The following is a 9,239-nucleotide window of genomic DNA, read 5'->3' as shown; positions in this document are numbered from 1 at the left end:
AAGCAATAATCATATATATTTGATTCTGATGTTGTAGGATTTATAAGAGAAACTCGAAAATCCTAATCAAGAGAACATTCTGGTATTGTTTTATACCCTACACCACTATAGTGGGAGGGTATTATACGTTTGTGCTGATGTTTGTAACACACAAAGATATTGGTCTAATACCCACCTTAAAGTATACCAATCGATTCAAAAGCATTTTTTGAGTCGATTAAGACATGTCTGTCCGTCTGTCCGGCTGGCTGGCTGTCCATGTAAACCTTGTGCGCAAGGTATTGGCCGCAATTTTCAAGATAATTTGATGAAATTTGGACCTAGCATTTTTTCTATTGAAAATTGTTGAAATTGATTCATTATTTCACCTAGCCCCCCTACAACCGTATCACCCGATTAGAGCTTTTTGTGCCATAATTACGCCAAATATACTATTATCTCTCAAAAAATTGGCACAAATAAGTTTTATATAAGTATAAATAACACTGCAGATTTTCATAATAATCGGCTCGTATTCAAACACCCCTTCAAAAAATGTTTTAAACGTCTAAAATTGACTTGTAACCATTTGTATCGCAATGAAACTCAAAACTAACTGTTATTTGGAACTATATCCTTTTCCCAAATTTACCGAGGATCGACCCATATTTGATCTATACTCCTATATAATGCGTCATTTAGAAAACATTTTTTTTTATCAATAAATTGCTTAAATACTTTGGAATTAAGGTAAAATTCAATATAAAAAAATATACTCATGGTCTAGGGTATTATATGGTCGACCATGCCCGACTTTACTTACCTATTTGTTTTTGTAATACAATGCATTCTGGCTGTTTTTATAAATCACTATTGTAAAGAATTTGCCAGAGCCGAGTATAAAACTTCTACTTGTTTTCTGTTAAGAAAATTAAAATGTAATTTTATACAAAACAAAGATATTAAAGTTCAATATTAATAAACATTTTATTTTTAGACCAACCAACAATACCACTGTGCTTTCTTTAAATAAATAAAGTGTGTGAATTTTTCTTTCTCCCTCTAAAATAAAGCAACAAACTAGAACAATAATTTCCGGCTTTTAAAAAAATTAAAATTTGCTTTCATTTAAAAACAATCTGTTGTAAGTTATATTCAATTTGTAACAAGAAATACGCCCCTAGTTAGAAAAAAAAAAACAATTGAAAATTATTTGAAACATAATAGGCGTTCAAATTTACCGTAATTGTATAAAAGTAGATCAGTCATCAATCATGTATTTAAAACTAAATGTAATAATAACATTCTTTAAGTTAAAAAAATAAATAAAATCATTAAAAAAGGTGTGTTAGTAGTGTCAAATTAAAGGCTAGAATTTTTTTGAAGTTTTGTTAACAATTCTCCCTTTTTTTATTAATAATAGAATTAAGAAGAATAGTAATTAAATATATATTTTCTAAAGAAATTTAATTTTATATAACCAAAAATATGAAACAATTTTATATTGAAAAAAGCGTTAGGATTGCTTCATCAATAAGAAATGTTTGAAATTATAACGATAGTTTTTTTCTATAGATTTTATTGATGCTTTTGTTTAACGAAATAATATTTAAAAAAAAAGAAAGAAATGTTATAACATTTTTAAGACATTTGTATAAGAAAGTTTATAGCAAGAATTAAAAATAATTTTATTTCACAAAAAGAAAGAAATACACACATACATTAACAATATGGAGTTAAGAAAACACTCGCTCATACAAAATCCGGTGTTATAAAGTTAAAGTTAAAGAAAGAAAAAAAAAACAAAAGACTTAAGATACAAACTTGAAATTGTTAAATTAAAGAAACAACAACAACAGCTCTGTTCCTCAACAGTAAAGTGGTGTGTGGTGGTTGGTTGGATGGCTGGTTAAAGCAAGTCATGCCGAGAGATTGAGATGCTCAACGATAATGCGGTTTGTTAATGATGATGATGATGACGACTGCCTGTACGTCGTCAGTAATGATTATGATGATAATCATTATCACCATCATCATCATGATGATTAATGCCATGATAATAACTAAAAACAAGAAGAAAAAAAGTAAAACATTTTCACTTTTTAACAAAAAAGTAGTTAAAGAAGAAATGAAAAAAGAAAGAATAAATAAATATATCGTTATGTTTGTATGTTTAAATGAAATGAAAGAAAGATTTTTTTATTTATATAAAAGCACCCAAATGGAAAGCAAAAAGAAATGAAGCAAATTCTCATTATAAAAATTAAAGAAAAGAATTACCTTAATTTATGAAATACTCTTAGTTGGAGAAAAGTATGAAATCATTCTTTCTTTTTATTTCAAACATCTTACAAATGTTTCTAACTATTTTCCTTCTCACTAAGAAAATAGTAAATTCTAAAAATAAAAATTTTAAATACAACAAGTAAAATCTTAAGTCGAAATAGGTCAGTAGGGCTTTTGAAATATGATACACTTGCTGAGAGTTGTTGTTTAGTTTATTTATTTGATTTATGAGTTAGTGAGGTAATTTGTTAAAATTTAAGAATTTTCATAGTTACGAGTGTTCAGAAGATTTTACACACAGTAAATCAATTAAGTAATTTGCCTATGTAAAATTTTATAAATTTTAAGAAAAAACTTTATGTGAAAAATTATTTTTAGCAAAATTAATTGTTGTATTTTTTTAAATAATATCTTATATTTTAATTTTCTACCATAATAAGTATATTTTTGATAAAATGTAAACGTATTGTTAATTTTTTAGGTCAATAAAGTATTTTACTTTTTGAGGTTTATTGTCCATTTTTTAGCATCGCTGTATTATTTAATAAAATTTTATATTTTTCTTACTCCTATAGATTAAAATAACGTCAAAATGTGGACATGTGTTTAACGATTTTTATATAAGAATTTATCAATATTCGACTTAATATGAAATCTATGGTTTCTCTGATATTATTTCAAAAATCTATGGATTTTGACCTAGAAAAATTGTTTAGTGGGGTATAAAACTATATATTCGGCTGTGCCGAATCTTATATACCCTTCACCATGGTGTGTTAAAAAAAGTCGGTATCAAAAACTTTTCTTTCAAATCGCTTACTTCGGGCTGAACATACTTAATTTCATGTTTCTAAATTCAATATTATAGAAAATTCAAAAAGTACTTTAAAAAACCAAAAAATATACCAATAAGTTCACGTTTTCCGGTTCTCACCTAATTCCGACTCTACTTACTTAATTTCATGTTTCTAGGTTCAATATTATAGGAAATTTAAAAAGTACTTTTTGCAGAACGAAAAAGTACCAAAAAATTCCCATCGATTTGTTCTCATCTAATCCGGTCTCTACATACTTAATTCCATATTTCTAAGTTCATTATTATGGAAAACTCAAAAAGTACCTTTTGAAAAACTAAAAAGTACCAAAAAGTTCACTTTTTCCGGTTCTCACATAATTCCGACTTTATATACTTAATTTTATGTTTCTGGGTTCATTATTATAGAAAACTGAAAAAGTTCCTAGGTTCAATATTATAGAACATTCAAAATGTATATTTTGAAAGAAGAAAAAGTACCAAAAAGTTCCCTTTTATGGGTTCTTACCAAATTCAGACACCACATACTTAATTTCATATTTCTAGGTTCAAAAAGTACCTTTTAAAAAAACAAAAAAGTACCAAAAAGTTCCCTTTTATGGCTTTTAACTTAAGCCAGGCTTCACATACTTAATTTCATGTTTCTAGCCAATAACAACACACTAGTGCTGCTCTCGCACTGCTACTCTTGCTCTGCTGCTCTCGCACTGCTACTCTTGCTCTGCTGCTCTCGCTCTGCCTTGTTTTTATAAACAGAGTACAATATGTTTTTTTTGCAATTTCTGCTTGATCATTAATAAAAAATCTCAATTTTTGATGAAATTTTCAGAGGTTGTCTCGGATTTTTGCTTATATCTCCATTATTTATGGACCGATTTTGCTGATTTCAAATGGCGATCTTCCGGAAAGCATGTCTAACAGAATTATTGAAGATTCGGATCTCGCCGATATCTGGGGTCCTCTAAAAACTGATATCAACAAACATACAGACAGACAACCGCTATATATAAGGATCCAGAATATATATACTTTATAGGATCGGAAAATTATATGACAAATTTTATATACCCTTCTCACGAAGGTGAAGGGTATAAAAATAATGTGGGTTTTGGTCATTTTGTATTGATAAACAAAGACTACATTACGGAACACCCATCTATTTGGGAAGTATTGTGTGAACTTTATTTGGAGTTTTATAATATTGATTCTTATTCAATATATCTAACAATAAGTATCATTCTAGTAATTCTAGGTATGGGGACATCACCATATACAGTTCACTTTACATTGGTTCCAAGCAACCTAAGCTATGTTTAAAGGTCTAAATTTGAACGAAGTGTTTTTCCTAGTTCGTGTAAGAATTTGGAGAAGATAAATGAGGAGTTCAATGATTTTTCTTTGACAAAAGTTGCCTTCTTTTGGCAGTTAAAGATTTTGAAAGACCACTCAGTTCGATTTTTCAAATAATTCTTTCAGTTATTTCATCAATTACTTTATTTTATACTTTTTAATGATATTGATTAAACATCTCATAATTGTATTTCATTGATTTACACTTGTTCTAAAAATCTGAACTAATTTTGTATATTGAAATTGACTCATTATTTTCGTTTAAAAATTTTTACCGCACATAACTACATGAGGATATGATTTCTGCAAATAGCAATTGAAAAATACTTAACACGTGTCCTTTTAACAATAAAATAATAAATTCCAAAAAGTAATTAAAAAATAATTTGAAAAACGCAACGAAATTAACTCGAATTCTAAAAATGCAAAATATTTTACTGACCTTCAAATTCTGATGAAAAATAATAAAATGCAACAACAAAAGCACCAAAAATTTTATTTTAATATTATTTTCTTGGTTTTCCCATTTTACACAATCTATATTTTTTAAATGGAATTTTTTTTTTTTTTTTGAATTTTATTTATGAACAAAAAACAAAATTCTCTTAAAAAAGGTAAGCAAAAACGTTAGTTGATTCATTGTACGTTTGTTTGTTTTAATGTTATGTAGATTCTGAATCCTTATATACTAGTTTTAGTCTGTTTGTGTACATTCTGTTTGTGTACATTTGTAGAAATCAATTTTCTGAGAACCCAGAATTTTTTATAATTCTAACAGATATCTTCTTAAAATCTAAGATACTTACACTCTTTACTTTAGTAAGAATAGTATACATAAGTTTGTTATTTCTACAATGTAATTTTCTATATATTCTGGATCCTTATATATAACTGTCTTTTATATATTTCTTGAAATCAATTTTCTGAAGATGCCCAAAAAGGCAGAATTTTTACCTTTGTTACACATTTCGAAAAAGTACCAGACACCCATTAGCTCTTATTAAGAGTAGAAATAGATGCAATTCAAAGAAAATCAAGAAAACGAGTTTTACCCGTTATTACCCTTTTTGAACAAATATCCAAAAATCCTTATTTCTAGGATTAGCAGTGCAATGATCAATCAGCCGGGCAGTAACGCTACTCTTTTGTATAAATATACCCAACAGTTCGACGGGACAGTCCCGAACTGACCACTTAACCTACCACTTGTGGTGGCCCCTAGCCACCTGACTACCCAGCTGACCAACCATTTTAACATCACGACTGTCTTCATTCTCGTTTACAAAGAGTTTATTTGTGACGAAAGACCAAAAACATACGAATTGGAGTCAGCCAGGTGGTTTAATATTAATGGAACTAAAATTTAAAATTTTCAAGTGTCTACTCTCTAGAATACTATGGGACAATAATGTGACGATTGACCCGAAAGATATAAATTTGAGTCAACCAGATGGTGCATATTAGTAGAAAGTAATAAACATTTCTTCAAAAGATGGGTAAAATAACTACTTTCGGAAGTACAACAAAAAAACTACTTTTAAGAGTATAATCTTTAGATTACTTGAGGATAGTAAAGAGACGACTGTCTCCGCTCCTGCTTACAAAGAGCACACTAAAGTGACGACTGTCTTCATTCTCGATTACAAAGGGTACATTCGTGACGAATGACCCAAAACATACGAATTACGATCATCCAGGTGGTTAACTATTAGTGGAAATTACTGTCTTTTTCGTATACATTGACTTTTTGTCGAACTGCCGGGTATTTTCTTATTATCAAAATCACAGATCGAAAATTGTGAGTGGGAAATTAAGCAGGGATGGAACAATAAACATACTAATATATTCGAATCTAGAAACATTAAATTAAACATGTAAGACCTATAAAAGGGGACTTTTTGGAACTTTTTTAACATCAAAAAGAACTAAAAATTTTTTATAACATTGGACCTAGAAACATAAAATTAAACAATTAGAGCCGATTATTATAAGATTTTGACTTTTAAGAATTTTTCTTGTAAGAAACTTAAACATTTTGTATTTCAGCGCTAAGGTTCTATTTTTAAGGTAGTAATGGTCGTTAAAGTCATTTTTTGGAGTGGACCATATATGAGGGGTAGGGTCAATTATAAAATATGACAGAGAGATTTTGGCTCATATAAGACTTATTTATGTCGAATTTTAAAAGGTGTTTTTTGGGGGCTATACGAAAACGTGGACCGGTATTTTTAATACCAAACTAATCTTATCTATAGGAAATATTTGTGTAAAATTTATTTTAAAAGGAGACTTTTTGTACTTTTTTCTTCGAAAGGTACCTTTTGAACTTTCTCTAATATCGAGCGTACAAGCGTGAAATTAAGAATGCAGATTTTGCAGTACATTAGAGGGGACTTTTTGGTACTTTTTTCATTTTTAAATAGTGATTTTTGAATTTTCTACAATATTTTATCTTAATTAGAGTCCATTAGAGTGCAGTGTTTTGTACCTTTGTTCTTCTTTTTGTTCAGACATATATACTAATCGAATGAATATCAATAACTTGAAACTTTATTGTTCTTTAACTGGTACTTTTTGTATACTTTATAATATTGGATTGAATAATTCTGATGGAATAAAAATTTCATTTTTAAATTGGTACTTTTTGAAACTTTGAAACAAACAGATTGAATGAAAACCTATGAAAAGGACATTCTAGTACTTTTTCCTTTTTCCAACTAATAGTTCTTGTTTTATAGACTAATATGAAACTACTACTTGTTTTAAATTAGGTACTAAGGAAACCTGATTGTGCGATTTCCAAAATATTTTTATATACATTTTGATTAAGAAGAGTTACTCTTCAGCGTATATTGTTAGTTATAAATTTCCTACAGAAGGAAAGTATTTTTTCTATCTCGCTCTACTCGTATTATTCGTATTATTGTGTTATAGGAAATGACTTTTAACTGTTATTAATTACGTAACCAACTACTACATATCGTCTGAATTATATAGAAGTAGTCTAATAAGGTCATACTAGTAATGTGTTATGTAAATACTTGCTAGTTCATTAGTCATTTCGCCTGTGAAACTATAAAAACAGAATATAATTACCTGTACTGTTTCAAATCTGCAACTTCAGTTTTTTGGAAACTTTCTCAAAAAAAATTTACAATTTTTAGGAGATTTAATAGAGATTAGTGGGCAATATATAAGGTTATTAAACGGTAAAAAAATTAAATCAATATTTCTTAAAGGTAAGCTGTACCTGGGTTTTAAACTTTGGGGATTTTGGGAAATCGCATTTTTTTGTATTATTTTAGAGAATTAATTAATTCTTTATTGTTCTACATTTTAAGGGCCAAATAGACTACACAAGCGGCTTGAAAAAATCGGTGTTTGTACGGGCAATAATTGTGTAGTATATATTGCAATGAAAAAAGTATGTTTAACCCATAAACTGTTGATATCAAAGGTACCATATCAAAATAATATTTATATGCCTGCCAAATTTAAAAAATGACTGGAATTTATCTTATATAGTCCGTTAAACTAAATTAACCCTTTAAGGAGGCACTTAGGAACAATTTAACACCAAAGTTCAAAAATTCGAAAAAAAACACTACCTTTTTAAATAATGTTCTATAAAATTGAATGAATAACAAAAATAAAATAAAAAATATATATTAAGTATAAAAAATTATACTTTAACCCTTTTTGACTTTGCAGTGAACTTGAGGTAAACACTTTTAAAACAAAAATTTTGTTTTTAAAAGTGATAATTTATGTAATTCTTTTTTACGGTCCATTTTCAATCTAATAAGTCTAAAAATACAAATTTATGGTAAAAATTCAAAACAATTCTTCCAGACTAGTTAGTTATAACTTGTTGTATGCAAATAATATAGTAGTTAAATAGTTCTTTATATAGAAGATATATTATGATTCGTTGGGGAATAAAGAAGCTTTTGAGCTGACGGAAAAAAGTTTATGTTCATTTTCCGCTTCCCGCACTCCCTGTCTCCGAACTGCATATTACATTTAGAAGTTAATTTCTTTTAACTAACTGTATCTTTAAATAAATAATAACAGGTGCAATCTATTCAAATTTAAAAACTTAAACAAAAACTTTAAATAATAATTTCATTAGTGATCTTGAAAATTTATAAAACAGAAATTCTTTTTCACATTTTAACAAAACTAAACAAAACAAAACACCGTAAACAAATAAAACTAACTTAAAAACAGTTAAACAATATATAAAATATGTATTATATGATGATATTATCACAAGCATAAGTATTATAAAAAAAAACAGATCGCGTCTATAAAATTAAAAAAAACATAAAAAAATAAATAAAAGAAGAAAAAAAAGAAAAACTTTCACCCTGCAATACAACAAACAAAGCAGCGTCAGTATGCTCACAGCACACACTGAATTATCTACTGGCTTGCAGTCTAAACTGCTGTGATGTTGATGATCAACATCATCAACAACATTTAAGCAGCCTTAAGAGTGTAAAATATGAAAGAAAAAGAAGTCAAATATAGAACCACCACCACCAACCAACACGACCACTTACATACGTACATATATTAGAGGCAGTTTGGTTAAGCCACAAAATGTTTACAAATAGTTAACTTCACATAAGTACCAGTTGTTTTTGGCTGGAAAGCAAGATTTTTCTATATAAACAAGAAAAAAGTGTTTTTTTTTTAACTTGCAGTCTTAAATCAATATAGATGAAATTCACATAGAGCAAAAATCAAAGAAAGAAGATAAATAAAACAACAACATTTTTATGAGTTTAAAGAAAAATTACAAAAA

At 27.9% G+C, this 9,239-nt stretch overlaps 1 long non-coding RNA gene across 1 annotated transcript; it reads right to left on the bottom strand.

Moving 5' to 3' along the window:
* Nucleotides 1-1,405: 1,405 nt before the first annotated feature.
* On the bottom strand, nucleotides 1,406-8,827 carry LOC124419815. Its single transcript, XR_006940828.1, has 3 exons — nucleotides 8,799-8,827; nucleotides 2,260-2,376; nucleotides 1,406-2,042 (listed from the first exon to the last, which is right to left on the bottom strand). It is a non-coding gene; the product is annotated as an uncharacterized LOC124419815 (long non-coding RNA).
* Between the last annotated feature and the right edge of the window lie 412 nt (nucleotides 8,828-9,239).

Source organism: Lucilia cuprina, chromosome 4, assembly GCF_022045245.1.
Source record: "Lucilia cuprina isolate Lc7/37 chromosome 4, ASM2204524v1, whole genome shotgun sequence".
NCBI classification, from domain to species: Eukaryota; Metazoa; Arthropoda; class Insecta; order Diptera; family Calliphoridae; genus Lucilia; species Lucilia cuprina.
This window is presented reverse-complemented; position numbering and strand designations above follow the sequence as displayed.